Source organism: Helianthus annuus, chromosome 9, assembly GCF_002127325.2.
Source record: "Helianthus annuus cultivar XRQ/B chromosome 9, HanXRQr2.0-SUNRISE, whole genome shotgun sequence".
NCBI classification, from domain to species: Eukaryota; Viridiplantae; Streptophyta; class Magnoliopsida; order Asterales; family Asteraceae; genus Helianthus; species Helianthus annuus.
The window spans coordinates 93,584,542-93,599,684 of record NC_035441.2 but is presented as its reverse complement, the minus strand read 5'-3'; the positions used below and the strand labels follow the sequence as shown (position 1 = coordinate 93,599,684).

General features: G+C 37.3%; 1 long non-coding RNA gene across 1 annotated transcript; it reads left to right on the top strand.

Annotated features, from left to right (window-relative positions):
* The first annotated feature begins 7,272 nt into the window (after positions 1 to 7,272).
* Positions 7,273 to 8,249, top strand: LOC110874415. Its single transcript, XR_002555928.2, has 2 exons — positions 7,273 to 7,479; positions 7,771 to 8,249. It is a non-coding gene; the product is annotated as an uncharacterized LOC110874415 (long non-coding RNA).
* Positions 8,250 to 15,143: the final 6,894 nt, after the last annotated feature.

Sequence of the window (15,143 nt, the reverse complement as noted above, 5' to 3'; positions counted from 1 at the left end):
CGACTTACAGAAGCTTAGGCTTGCTTAGAGAACAAAGAAGAACACTTGGAAGCTTTTGGAATGACCAGAGAAGTGTTTTTGAGTTGTGTGATTGTTTTGAACAATGCAAGTCTATTTATAGTCAAAGGCAAGGTCCAAGATCATCACACATTGGTCTACAAGTGACCATGGATGAATGGCAGGTGTCCTAGAGAGTTATGGGTCGAGTATGGGGCACCCATGACCCTGAGAAACCCATTACTTCGTGTTTTACCGCTTTGGACAGCCAACAGCCAACTTTCTGTCGCTGGGCATCGCTTACGGACCATATGGCTTCGGCCTTGCGGTCCGTAAGCCATAGGCGGATCACCAGCAATCATTCCCCTCCTTACGGTCCGTAAGGCATACCCTTTACGGTCCGTAAGGGGTTAAAATTGTATCTTTTTGAAATGATTACTAAATCTTAGTAATTAATATCGAATCTTTGGTAATTAATAACCTGACCTTTCGGGTTTGAAGGGGTAACTTTGCGATATGGCCCTTGATTAATTACAGTTAAGGACCTCGCGTTATTTACCCGCATTGTTAAGCCCCCGGTTAATTTATTTATTATCCGGAAAACCTTAAATTATATTATTGACGCTTTTAACCCTTTTCCTACGAATTTGATCATAACTTTCTCGTTTTAAAACTGAACTTCGCGAAATTTATATATGGCATTCTAGTGAGTGTATTATACTGTTACAAAGCCTCGGGAACGTTAAAGGGTCACTCAGAGGTATAACTAAACATGTTGACACAGTTAACCCCTGTAGCTTGTAATCTCTCACTTTCTTCCGCGTTTCGCTTCCGTACGATCCATGATTTATTCGTTTGAAGGTACGAGCATCATTTAGGGTTACTATACAGTATATTTACCCTTGGTTGACATTTATAACCCTCGAATTTACATACTTTCAAGGTTTGTCAAAATTAGTCCTTTATTTAATATTAATGCCACGTGTAATCAAATGACACGTGTTAACACATTGTTGGACACAAAAATTCGAGGTGTTACAGTTTTGATCTCTCGATCCATGATCCCAACCGGTTCCTCAACGAAGCGTAGTTAATCATCAATCGTGAGTTCCTTGAAAGGAATGATAAGAGTCTCCTCTGACAGACACTTCGTTAGATTCGACACGTGAAAAAAATTGTGTACCACACTGAGCTCCTCAGGCAAGTTTAGTATGTATGCTACTGCACCGATTTTCTCGGTGATTTCAAACAGTCCGACATAACGTGGGTTAAGCTTGCCCCTTTTTCTAAAACGAACCACACCTTTCCAAAATGAGACATTCAGCAAAACTCGGTCTCCAACTTGGAATTCCAAAGGTTTTCAACGCTTATCCGCGTAGCTTTTCTGTCTGTCGTCAGCTGCCACCATTCGTTGTCTAATATGGCAATCTTTTCCGTGGTGTCAAGTACAAGTTCAGGGCCAGTGCCTTGGCTATCGCCAACTTCGACCCAACAAAGAGGTGATCAACATTTTCATCCATACAATGCCTCAAACGGTGCTGCCTGAATGATTGTGTGGTAATTGTTATTATAGGAAATCTCTACCAAAGGTAAGTGTCGTTCCCAGTCGTTTCCAAATTCGATGACACATGCTCGCAGCATGTCTTCAAGAGTTTGGATGGTACGTTCAGTTCGACCATCCATCTGTGGATGATAAGCAGTACTCATGTCTAAACATGAGCCGAAAGATTTGTGCATAGCCTACCACAAATCGGATGCGAAACGTGGATCACGATCAAAGATAATGGAGGTTGGCACCCCGTGCCTAACAAATACTTCCTTCAAGTAGATGCTTGCCAATTTCGAAAACATGTCAGTTTCTTTTATCACAAGGAAGTGTGCGGATTTGGTTAAACGATCTAGGATCAACTAAATGGTATGGTTCCAGCTTTGAGATCTGGGTAAGCCAGCGACAAAATCCATGGAAATCTGCTCCCATTTCCATGTGGGTATTTCTGGTTGTTGCAGAAGCCCTGACGGCTTTTGGTATTCGATGTTGACCCTAGAACAGGTCAAGAATTTGCTAACGTACTTTGCTATGATAGCTTTCATGTTAGGCCACCAGTACAAGACCTTGAGGTCGTTATACATCTTGTCATAAGCGGGGCGTATCGAGTAGCGAGACTTGTGTGCTTCGTCCATCACAAGCTCTCGAAGGTTTCCATAGGATGGAACCCATAATCGTTCCATAAAGTAGTGGATGCTGTCATCTTTGAGTTCGAGTTTCTTTTCCATGCCCCGCATGGACTCAGGTAAAAGGTTTTCCTCCTTTATTGCTTCGACTTGAGCATTTCGGATTTGGTTAGGGAGGTTCGAATAAAGCGTTAGCTGAAGTGCGCGGACACACTTAGGTTTGGTTTCCTTTCGGCTGAGGGCATTGGTCAAGAGTGAATCATACACGAGTTCACAAAATGAGAGTAAATTTGAGGAGAACCGCACATTCCAAAGGGAGAAAATGTATTCTATGACTCTGATGATATGGTGGTTATGTACCAAATTGTTAGAAATGGATCGTTGCGTCCTATGCATTTAGACAGAAGTTTGGATAAGATAAAACTATTTTGGTATAAATTTCGTTTAGAATAAACATAAGTAGAAGCTTCCATTCCATACTGAAAGAGTATATATCATTGACAAGCTGGAGAGAGCATCAACACATCTCTCAAGCTTGAATCCCAAAACTTAATGATTCCATGAGCATGAGCCTAGTATTTATAGGCAACTCATGAGCATGAGGCTCATGGTCACAGATGTGCTCATGCTCACGGATGTATACCCTCATACACACGTATGTGCTCATGCATGCGTATGAGCACATCCTCACCATTTTAACACTCAAACCTATACAATATTCAACACATGCTCTATCTAGCCTATTCGCACAGTGGCCGACACACATAATATGCACTAAAAAATTCCCCCTTGTACATCACTGTTGAATCCTGATCTTCAAATATGAGAGCCGTGTTTGAATATTCTACAGCATCAATCAAGTGTTGTGAGTATCTTCAATTAATTCCCCCTTGATTGATGATTTGGGCTTGCATTTGATCCAATGTATTCCCTCTGAAATGATTCCACACTTCAGTTCTCTATTTGCAACGTTCCTGACCCAATCCTCTGATTTGCTAATCCGCAATCTTCACGAATAATCACCAACTCGAAACTAATCAATGCAGCTTCTCCATTTCAATGTGAACCACATCTGTGTTCGGTTTTGATTTCCCCTTTCTAGCTCAATCCCTTCATTTTCAAAAACCCAACCTGCAATTGATAGAAACTTCGATCACCACACTTGTAAACTTCAAATTAGTAAAAACCCATGAAAACCTGAAATCTCGTCTTTCATAATCAACTTTATGCCCAACCTGAATGACTGATCAGTGTAAACGGTAATTTCCACAATCAGCTAATCTTCATCGGATCACAAATCATCTGGTAACACATTGTGACCTTCAATTGTGACCTTCAAAAAACGTTCTTCCAATGATCAAATTCGTATTCTTCCTCTTTAGTCATGATAGCAAATATATAGCCTTCTCCGTTAGTCCCGGCAGTAACATAATCAACAAACATCATCATTCCCTGGCGGTTAGTCCAGTAAACAACTCACTTGCTCGAAAGTTAACCACTCTGACACTTTAGACTATCACAGAGCTGTCATGTATCTTGAAAGCCCTTTGATATCTTTTAAGTATTAACAATACTAATGCATCACTCCTTTGATGCTAATCCTGCTAACCAGCTTGTACGAAGACAAAGACCTCAATTTGATCACTAACTAAAGCATCCGAATTTCTTATGATCACGGACTAAATAATCCAAGATCCTATACATCCCCAGTCAATTTGATCGGATCTTCCCGAATACTATTGCATGTCGTCTGAATTTTCAAAAAGGTCAGAATTTCAATATATAGCAATTCTGAAAAGTTAACCCCCCTCATTTTTGCAAATTCTGACCTCTTTAACTTCATCTCTGAATTTCCAAGTATTTCCCCCTCAACTTGGCAAATTCTAGTAACTCTTTTTTTCTGAAAAACTCAACTATGTGGAATATATGCCATTTTGATCCACATAAGTCTTTTTTTCCTCAATTGAGGTTTCACTTTTTGGCCCATTAATAGTCACTTCAGCAAATGATAAACCTTCTGCATAGGTCCATGACTACCCCCATTAACTTCAACACTTTGTTATTTCATCATCTTAACCATTCTCTGAATCCTCCGACTATGTCCCAGAACATCTCGTTTTTGAAGTTAAAATCTCGAAAATATTTCTATCACCAAATGTTTGACACTCATCTCATCACCACGAAGAAAAAAATTCCATTTTATCGCATTTGGCTCATGCGCATGTGTGACACGTACGTGTGGATGAGCTTATCCGTAGCACATATATGCTTGAGCTCATGCGTGAGTATAAGCTCATGCGTGAGTATGAATCATTCGTGAGTATAAGCTCATGCGTGAGTATGAGCTCATCCGTGAGTATGAGTCATTCGGGAGTATGAGTCATTCGTGGGTATGAGCTCATGCGTGAGTGTGAGCTCTCATGCGCGTGGGCGCGAATATGCACTTATGCACGCGGATATGCACATGCACTTGGCCTCATGCACGTGGATGTGCACTCCTGTAGAATAATTCTTTAATAAATGAGTCGACAGTGTTTCATACCACGCCCTAGGGGCCTGATGTAGTCCATACAATATCTTATCTAGTTTATACACTCGATCTGGATAGTCTAGATTAGTAAACCTATCTGGTTGTGAGACATACACGAATTCTTGGACTTTCCCATAAAGAAACGAACTCTTCACGTCAAGTTGGTAAACTTTGAAGCCCTTGAATAATGCGAAGGCTAGCAACAAACGAAGTGCTTTAAACCTTGCCACTAGTGCAAACACTTCATTATAGTCAATCTGTTCCTGCTGATTGAACCCTTTAGCCACTAACCGAGCCTTGTTTCTCGTCACAATCCCTAGGTCATCTCTTTTGCACTTGAACACCCACTTGGTGCCAATTTTCTTCTCTCCTTCTAGCAAGTCAACTAGCTCCCAAACTTTCAACTTCTTGAACTAAGCTAACTCCTCTTGCATAGTTTCAACCCATGAATTGTCTTTCAGAGCCATGTGCAAATTCTTTGGCTCCTCTTGAGAAATGAAGCAACTATACAAACACTCATTTATGATTCCAGTTTTCTGTATCGAAGCAAACAAACAAGAACCTTCGATCACACCTCTTCTTGTTTGAACACCTGCAACAGGATCTCCATTAATCTTGTCAACTGGATGATCTTTGTTTGCTCATGTTGTTGGAATCGTGTCAACCACTAAATTGTTACCTAGGTTGGATCCAACCTCCCTTTGAATATTCCGATTTACAAATGAATTAGTAAAGTCCACCCCTTTAATAGGTTTAGACTCACTATCGCTTGAATCCTATTCAGCTGCATTGGAGGAAGTTCTCGGAGCATCTGTAATGATATACTCGATCTCCGCATCAGATCGCCATCTTCATCCTCACTAATCACGGTTTAAATCTAATTTGACTCATCTACATTGGAAAACTCAGGAATATTGAATGATTTACAAACACTATCATAATCATATAATATAACTGGACCAATCGTTGATTGTTGAGGTCTATAAGTAGTAATTTCAACATTAAACACGACCTCAATTTGAGCATTTTTAGATTAAAAACCCTTTTGTTCGGTTTTCCAGGTACATAACCTAGGAAGTATCCTTCGTCAGCTACCTCGCCGAATTTTTGTTTATCTTTATTTTTCACAATTGTGCAGGGTAATCCAAATGGTTCAAAGCCTTTCATGTTTGGTTTATTGTTAAACATAAGTTCATGACATGTTTTTTTAAACGTTTAAGAGTTAAAATTTTATTTACAACATAACTAGTTGTATTCAGGCTTCTCCCCAGAAAAGAACTAGAAGCTTTAAATCAGAAAGCATACTCCTAACAGCTTCAATCAACGTCCTATTTTTCCTCTCAACGACTCCATTCTATTGAGGTGTATAAGGATCAGAATATTCTATCAAGATCCAGAATCTGATTCTTGAACTCTGTGCCATTATCACTCCTTATCCTCTTGATGCGTGTATCATAGACATTTTCTAATTTTGTATAAAGATCTATCAGCCTCTCCACTGTCTCATCTTTTGTACCAATGAAGAAAACCCATGAATAACGTGATTAGTCATCTATGACAACTAAACAATAGTACTTTCCATTTATGCTCCTTACGTTCACAGGACTGAATAAATCTATGTGAAGTAATTCATATGGGATATATATGGAATTTATTGTTTTAGATTTGTGAAGTTTCTTATGTTGTTTTCCCTTTTGATAAGGAAGGCATATATCTTCCACATGAAACAACTACACTGGAACCCCTTCCACTAAACCATTTTTAATAATATAATTCATTTTTCAGTAGTGGATGTGGGCCATGCGACTGTGCCACAACATTGACTCAGCCTTAGATGCTTTTGACAATAAACACGCCACCACTGTAGAAGAATCCTTTGCACCCATGTTCATGACATAAGTGTCATTCCTCCTCGGTGCTCTCATCACTAGCCAATCGTCCGGTATCACCAAACCGGTTTCAACACCAAATCCTCAAACTTAGTAAAATGGACCTAGGGTCATAGACTTGTGACACACTCATCAAATTGTGCTTAAGCTGCTTAACATAATTCACTTTGTCCAATGTGATCTTACTGTTGGTCACTTTTCCTCGACCTGAAATATGACCTTCTTTAGTACCTGTAAAGTTCACATAACCTCCATCTATAGATTCAAATTCAGTCAACAATCTCGCGTCCCCCGTCATGTGCCTAGAGCAGCCACTATCAACATACCACAAGTTGATAATCCTCCTTAGCAACTCCTGCACAAACGAACAAAAATTTAGTTAGATTGGGGGACCCAAGCCTTAATGGTCTTGAGTCTTCCAGATTCATCAACTACATGAACATCCATCCAATATTCATCATAGGCCTGTCAATGGATTGGATATTGATCCATATCCAATCCAATCTGATCCATTTAAATCACTTATCGGATCATAAAAAATATCCACCGGTCCATTAATTAATCCAATGGATCAATCCATTTATCCAATTAATTATATGGATCGATCCATGATCCATCCGGATCGATCCATTACTAATTAAAAAAAAAGAGAAACAAACGTCACTCTCTCAAAATAGCATTTAGGGTTTCATCGTTTACATTTTACAATCGTCTCACTCAGCCTGCAATCGTCGATCTCATACCTCATCAATATGCAATCGTCGATCTCCACCGTCTCCGTCCCACCTCCGTCGACCTATGCAGCAAAAGTTTGATACTGCAGCCACCACCACCGTTCGCAGACACTACGACCGCTCGCAACTACCACGACCGCTCGTAACAACCACCACCGTAAGTCCTCTCAACTTCTCACACTGATTCAACAAATTTCTCACTTATGTTTCGTTGATTCTAGATTCAGTTGTGTAATCGATTACAATTCGTGATTTCCTTCGTTTTTTCATGCTTTGTTAGGTTTAAAATTGTTGATTCGATGTTTTATTTTATGTAAATTGTGTTTAGGTTTTGCTGAATATATTACCTCTGTTTCTTGATTCTTGATTTAGTTGTGTAATTGTTTGAAGAAATGACGTTGCTTTTAATGTTTTGTTTGAAGAAATTAATTGCTTTTAACACATACAGTGCTCGTTTTGAAGTAACAAGTAGTAGCATTTAGTGTAAGCGATTGGTTTACACTTAATAGAAGAGATGCACAAAATTGGTTATTGGCCCAAACCGGCTTTTACCCAAACTGGCTGGTTTTAACCAGTTTCAGCAGGAGGGAGGGTTTGTGGAACTGAGTTTATTTTCGCCTAGTCAGCTTTCGACTCCGGTCGGTTCACCTCAGATACTGGGCTGGCCTATGCTCCCTTCTGCCGCAACCTGAATGAAAAAAAGCTCAATTTTGTGGTAAATCAACAGTTTGTAAAGGGTTTTTAGACTTCTTAATAAGGATTGCTGTTTTTATTTTTAATTTTTTTGTTTTATTTGTTTTGGAGATTTGAGATATGTATGTTGGTTTGGCTGAAAATCCACCTTGTTTTTGTTTGGTGGGAATTATGATATGTATCTCATTACATTATGCAACTATAAACCCTTGTGAAATTTCTTCTTTCTAGTTACAATAGTTGGTGCATTCAGTTTATGATTTTTGGACCTGCAGCTTTCGGTTTTGTGGTAATTTGTTGTAAGGTTTGAAAATTGTAGTTGACTGGTCTTAGATTGTTTGTTTGTTTGTACAATTAACCAATAGCTCATCATCATCTTCCATCAAAGTTATTATAATAATATGTTATGTGCTGCACAAATGGACATCAAATGGTGGGGATCCGTGTGGAGACAACTGGAAAGGAGTTAAGTGTTCAGGTTCAAGGGTCACAGAAATGTATGCCTTCCTTCCTTGCATTATGTTGCAGCACATCTTCTTTAACTTCTTTCTGTTTTTGTTTCAGCAAGTTATCTGGCCTTGGGCCCCATCCAGCTCTTAAGAAAATTTTCACCATTTAAAATTTTGATTTTTTTTTTAATTTTTTAGATTTTTTTGAGTTTTTTTTGAATTTTTTAGATTTTTTTAAATTTTTTAGATTTTTTAAATTTTTGTCGATTTTTTTTTGAATTTTTACAATTTTTTTTATTGTTTGTGAGTTTTTATTTTATTTTTTGAGGTTTTTTTATTATATTTCTTATATGGATCGATTCGGATAGTGATCCATCCATTTAAAATTACTTGGATATGGATCGGATCACGATCCATTATGTTGGATCATAGATCGGATCATGATCCATTCGAGTTGGATCATTAATGGATCGGATCATGATCCAATCCATATCCATCCATTGACAGGCCTAAATTTCATCACTCCTTACTAGAGTCTTGGATCTAGGACGTGTTGATGGAGATGATGTTTGATTTCTACAAGTCTCTAGTCCTAAGGTTTCCTATACATGTTTGGACTATGTGACCTTTGGAAATTTTGATTTTGAGACCTTCCGTTTTGATTCCCATACCCCGAGTTCGATTGAACTCTCGATTGAATCCAATCGTTTTGATTGTTATAATTTCTAAAGCCATTGTTATGAAAATTTTGACCACCATTATTCTGGTATCGATTTTGAAATTGACCTTGACTTCTGAAATTACTTGATTGACCACTAAAATTATTCATTCTTGGTAAACTACTTCTATGTCTCTCGTATCTGCCTAATGTAGATTTAGGTTGAAACCTTTGTTGATTTCTTTGAAAACGAGGAACTTGTTGAGTTCCTGTTTTAGCCTTATCTACACCACCAACAACAACCTCTTGTTTCTTAGGAGCAGATGTCTTTGGTGAGTTAGACACTCTTTGCTCACCATCACCATTCTTTTCGGGTGTTTTTTCTCTCTTTTTCTTACTCACTTGTGCTTCACTCTTTTTGTTAGGACAACAGCTTGCTACATGTCCCTTTGTGTGACATTTGAAGCATGATATTTTTGCTGAAAAGCCTTTGGACTAGATCCTTTAGATGATTATGATGCCTTAGAAGAACCTTGTTTAGTTTGCTCAAATTCAAATTTTTCTAAGTTTTTATTTTTAGCAAACTAGACATTTGATTCATTTCCAATAAAGTTGTTTCATTTTCCATGTCACTTCCTTGAACAAAATTAACCTTTTTGACAAAAGTTTGTTTTTTTATTTCTAGGAGGTGCATTTTTTGTTATCAAAACTTGTTCCCTATTATTAACCTTCTTGACATCAACATCATCATTTTTAGACTCATCACAATGTTCTGATGTTGAATTACTAAGTGCGTTGACAGTGATTGGATCTACCACATCAGGTGTTGTTGATACAAAGTCTGTTAAATCATCTTCGTCTGGCAAGAACGAATAGTCATGACTAAGAGGTGGTGGAACTTCATTGAAATCCTAGAAGCCCACACTGTTCTAGTCAATACTTTTCTTCAAGCCATCCATTATATGTTTCATTACAAAGAGGAATCTCTGAATTGATTTATTTTCTTTTGAGGTTCAACAATTTTCAGTTGTGCTTCTGAAAACTCTTTGCATTTTTCAGAAATCTCTTTTGTTTTCTCACTCATTGTATCATGAGCTAAGTCTATTATTTGAAGTTTTTCATTTAAATTGCATGTTAAAATATTTATTTCAGTTTCATAACTTTCATTTTCTTCAAAAATAAAGACTCGTTTCTTTCTACAAAGAAATTTGATTCTTTTAAGCTTGAAAGATCATTTATCGGACTTAGATTATGCTTTGAAAATCTCTCAACCTCACCTTGTAATTCACCACATTTTAAGCAAACTAAACTAACAGGATTAGAATTTACCTCTCCTATTGCTTTTCTCAAGTCAGCCATGAAAGCAGCAAATTCAGTGGCCTTCCTCTTTTCTTCAGCATCCTTCTCTTCATCAGAATGTAACTCATTTTCTAGTTCCTCTTCTGGAACGTGTGTGTGCTCAACAACAACCTTATCATCTCCAATTTCCTTCTCTATCTCAGCATCTACCTTTTCTTCTGCATCATCAACTGTGGCAATATCTGCCATGAAAGCCTGTGTATATTTCCATCACCTTTCAGATGAACGCTACAGTCATATGATCCATCTCGTGTACTAGAGATCAAAGCTCTTGAGCCAGTGTTATTAGATGCATTCCTGTTACTTGAACCTTGACCAAAGAATCTTGAAATGATGAGTTAAGACAAGACTCTGGTTTTGGTCTTTGACATTCCCTAGAAAAGTGTCCAAAATTCTGACAATTATAACACCTTACTTAGGACTTGTCAAAACCCACATTCTTTCCAACGGACTTCCTTCCTGTCCTGTTCATGAATCACTTAAATCTTCTAGAGATCATGGCCATCTGCCACTGTAGATCCATCTCCTCTAGGTCATCAGGGTCAATCTAATCATAATCTTCACCAAAAGTAGCTAGATCATATATTCTTCCCTGAATGCAATTCTCATACGAAGCAAAAAAAAAAAAAGAAGGAAGCAAGGCAAGATGTTCTTCAGCAGCCTTCACACTCAGAGGCATAGACCTAGTACTGCTATTATGATTACTAGGTTGTTATCTCTTCCCCCTGTTGATCCTCTTGAAGCAAAAAAAAAAAAAAAAAAAAAAAAGCAAACTTCATCGTCAGCATCAGTCATTAACTTTTCATTTTCACTTGAGAGAAATGCAGATGCTGAATCACTAGAAGCGTTGTGAGAAGATGAAGATGAAAAGCCTTTGTAGATTCCCAGATCTTGAACCTGATCATAACTTGTTTCCTTCTTCTTCATGTTGTGCTCGTAAGCTCTCAGTTTCCCAACAACCTCTTCTAAGTATTTAGTCTCATAATTAGCTTCACCCTTTATCATGAGAGCATAAATATCTAACTTAGCAGGTAGAACATCTAGCAGCTTGTCATTTATCTCAGTGTCAGTGTATCCCTCCATGTCTTAGTTGTCTATCTCCGTCATAGATGATGAACCTTATGATGATATCTTCTAGGGACTCATTTCTCATGGATTTAAAGAAAGCAAATTGTTTCTTCAGTAGGTCAATCTTATTCTTCTTCACATCAGCATTGCCCTCATACCGTTTTTGTAACGCATCCCACATCTCTTTCGAGGTAGTGTATCTCTTAAAGGTGTGTTTAATGCCATCATGTAAAGACATTTTTATAGCAGTTAGGGCCCTCTTCTCACCTTTGTACATCTTCTTTTGTGCTTCTTCCATATTAACATACGTAGTGACCCGTTGTCTGTCTTCAAACTCATGAGTCGGGTTCACATACCCATCCTGAATACAGATCCACATCCGAGTGTCCGGATATTCAACAAAGACTGAAACCTGTCTTTCCACATAAGGTATTGTTCTACCTTCATCATCTTCGGTGGTTTATTAGTAGTGCCAACCTCATGCTCCATCCTCAACAACTCATTCAAGTTTGACATACTCGACATTTTTAATGCAATCCGCTTGTTAATAACGGTTAAATAATGTCCGAAACTTGTTTTTACTAAAATGTACCGTTCGTTAGGATCGTCTCGAGATTACGAATCCAATGAAATATAATGTCCAAAACCTAGTTCAGAATTTGTGTGCCTTTTTTGTCCTAAAAATAGTTGGAATCTAACCATGTAGTCGGTTTTCAAAGATTGTTCACAAAACAAATTCTGCACCTAAAAGCGTTTATTACCTAATACATCAGCTGGTTAAACTTTCACCTTTGTGAAACAAGTCTGAAATGAGTAAATTTGGAACACTAAATTCGGAATAACTCAAATTCGGAACCTACTATGCAGTTTAATTCTGGAACCTAACAATACTCACACCTTAAATTCAGAACAACCCTTAAATTTAGACAACTGGTTAAATTCGGAAGATTAGTAAATTCGGACAAGAGTTTGCAAATTCAAAACACTTGTACGAACTTTTCAAATTCGGACATGTTTAACAAATTCGGACTTGTAATCAAATCCAAAAAAGTTAAGTGCGGATAGTTTAAATTCAAAACTTGTATTAAATTGGGACTGATTGTTTAAGTCTGGGATGTTAAAGTTTGGAGTTTCAAATCCAGAATCTTGTAACAAATTCAGAACTGTCTTCCCCGCTTCCTAAAATTTGTGTGTTTTTAGTAAATCGTAAAACTGTGACTTCACGGTAATGCAGATTTCCCCACAAACTTAGAAAACCCAAATGATCAAGAAGGATGATGGCGGAAATCTTCTTCAAACAAAAACTTGTCACCTATAGAATCAATCTCGAAGCATACAATAAGAGCAAAAACTCTGATACCGATTGTAGGTCTCTATCACACGTGGATTGATACGAGATTGACAATCAATCAAGAGTGTTGAATCCCCTTGAAAGATCAACGAACAGAAACAAGTAATAAGACGAAGAACACACATAATACTTTAAACCAATCTTCTGTGATTAACGAACACAAGGTTTACAATCACTCAAGATCACAAGAACCCACATCCTTTCTCTATGTTTTCTCTCATAAAATTCTCTGCAACTGCTCTCACAAAACTGTCTAGAATGTCTAACATAAACCCTTATACATGAACTGTTTATATAAGACAACCATGCATACTTGGCTAGGCCCATATACAAAATAATCACACAAATCGGAATTAACTATAACAAAGACACAAACTCGGACAGACAACTAAACTCGGAATTATCTAGCAACAAACTTGGATAACTTCAAGTACTTGGAGTATCTTCACAAATTCAGACTCTTCAAGTACTTCAATCATAAACCCGGACCTTCCTTGCTAAACTCGGAATTCATATTATATGCCAAACTCGGAATTCCTTGTTTAGTAACCTCGGAATCTATCTTGCATCTCCAGTTCCTCATAACCCAAGTCTTAATTAAGATGTCAAAAGACCAACACAAAGTTGTTGTCATATAACATACACCAACACTTAATGATTCCTTGAGCGCAAGCCTAGTATTTATAGGAAACTCATGAGTGTGAGGCTCATGCTCACGGATGTACACCCTCATACACACGTATGTGCTCATGCGTGTGTATGAGCACATCTTCACCATTTTAACACTCAACCTATATAATATTCAGCACACACTCTATCTAGCCTATTTACGCAGTAGTGGACACACATAATATGCACTAACACAATTGATTGGGTCAGACAAAATGTATTCTGATCTTGACTTTCCATTTAAAAATGTGAATGTTGCGCTGATTGCTAAAAGATTTAAACTTGTTGAAGATAATAAAAATGATGTCTTTCAAAGCAAAGGGTTTTCAAGTGGAAATAATCAGAAAAGATTTGCTGAAACAAGCTTTTACCAATCTTAGACTTCATACAATAATAGAAACAAATTTTATCAAAATGTGAAAAACAAATTAGGTGACAATGAAAGGTTTGGTCAAGGATTGGGTATAAAGTAAGAATTTCATAAACAAAAGCTTTCAAGGAAAATCAAAGTTTTAGAAAAATGTGAAATTCGTTTCTGAAACAAGTTCTGAAAGTGAAAAAGAAACTCAATTTGTATATCAATCAAACAAAGAGTTTCTTGAGTAGAAAGCTAAGCGTGAACAAGCTAAAGGACCAACTTCTCCTATGAGAAATCATGTTGAGAAGCAATGCTTTAAATGTCAGGAATTTAGAGATATTTCTTATTTTTTTCCCAAACAAAGGTCCTAAGCATGTTCACGAGAACAAATCAAATGTAGTCAAACCAACTATGATGAAGTTTGTTCCAAAACAAATTCTCAAAAGCGAAAATGAATATGTTAACAATGATTTAAAACTGAAAGAATCAAAGGTTTTGGAAATAGGTGAGAGTTCTGCTGTTAAAGTTGAAAAGGAAAAATCAAATTTTTATGGCAGAAGTTTAAAAACAAACAATCAAAGTTGGGTTGCAAAGGAAACTGTTATTTCTGAGACAGTTGAAAAGATTGAAGATTTAAAAATTAACAATGTTGATAGTGAATTATCTAAAAATGTCACATTAGAAACAAACAATGAGAGTGAAAATGTAGTTATCGATGTTATAAAGAATACTGAACCCACGACCAAAAAGGCTTGGGTTTTCCTTTTCAAATAACCCATTTCTTTCTATGTAGGGGTTCCCAGGATTCTCAAATTGGATAATTGATAGTGGAGCCTCTCAGCACATGATAGGGATGTTGCTTTATTATATGATGTCAGACCAATTAAAGGCGGGTATGTCGAATTTGCTGGTAATCAAGGAGGGCGAATTATCAGAGAAGGAGTTTTAGGAAACGAAACTATGTCATTTGACAAAATTAACTACATTGTTGAGCTAGAGAACAACTTACTGAGCGCCTCGCAAATATGAGATAAGAAGTACACTGTTTATTTCACTGACAAAGAGTGTATTATTTTGAAGCCAGGATTTATCATAAAAGAAGAGTGGATTCTGATGCGGGCTCTGAGAGAGAATGATTTATATGTTCTAGACAAGAGTATTGCTACCGCTGCTTCAAAAGTTACCCAATGTTTTTGTCACAAAAGCAACTGAGAAA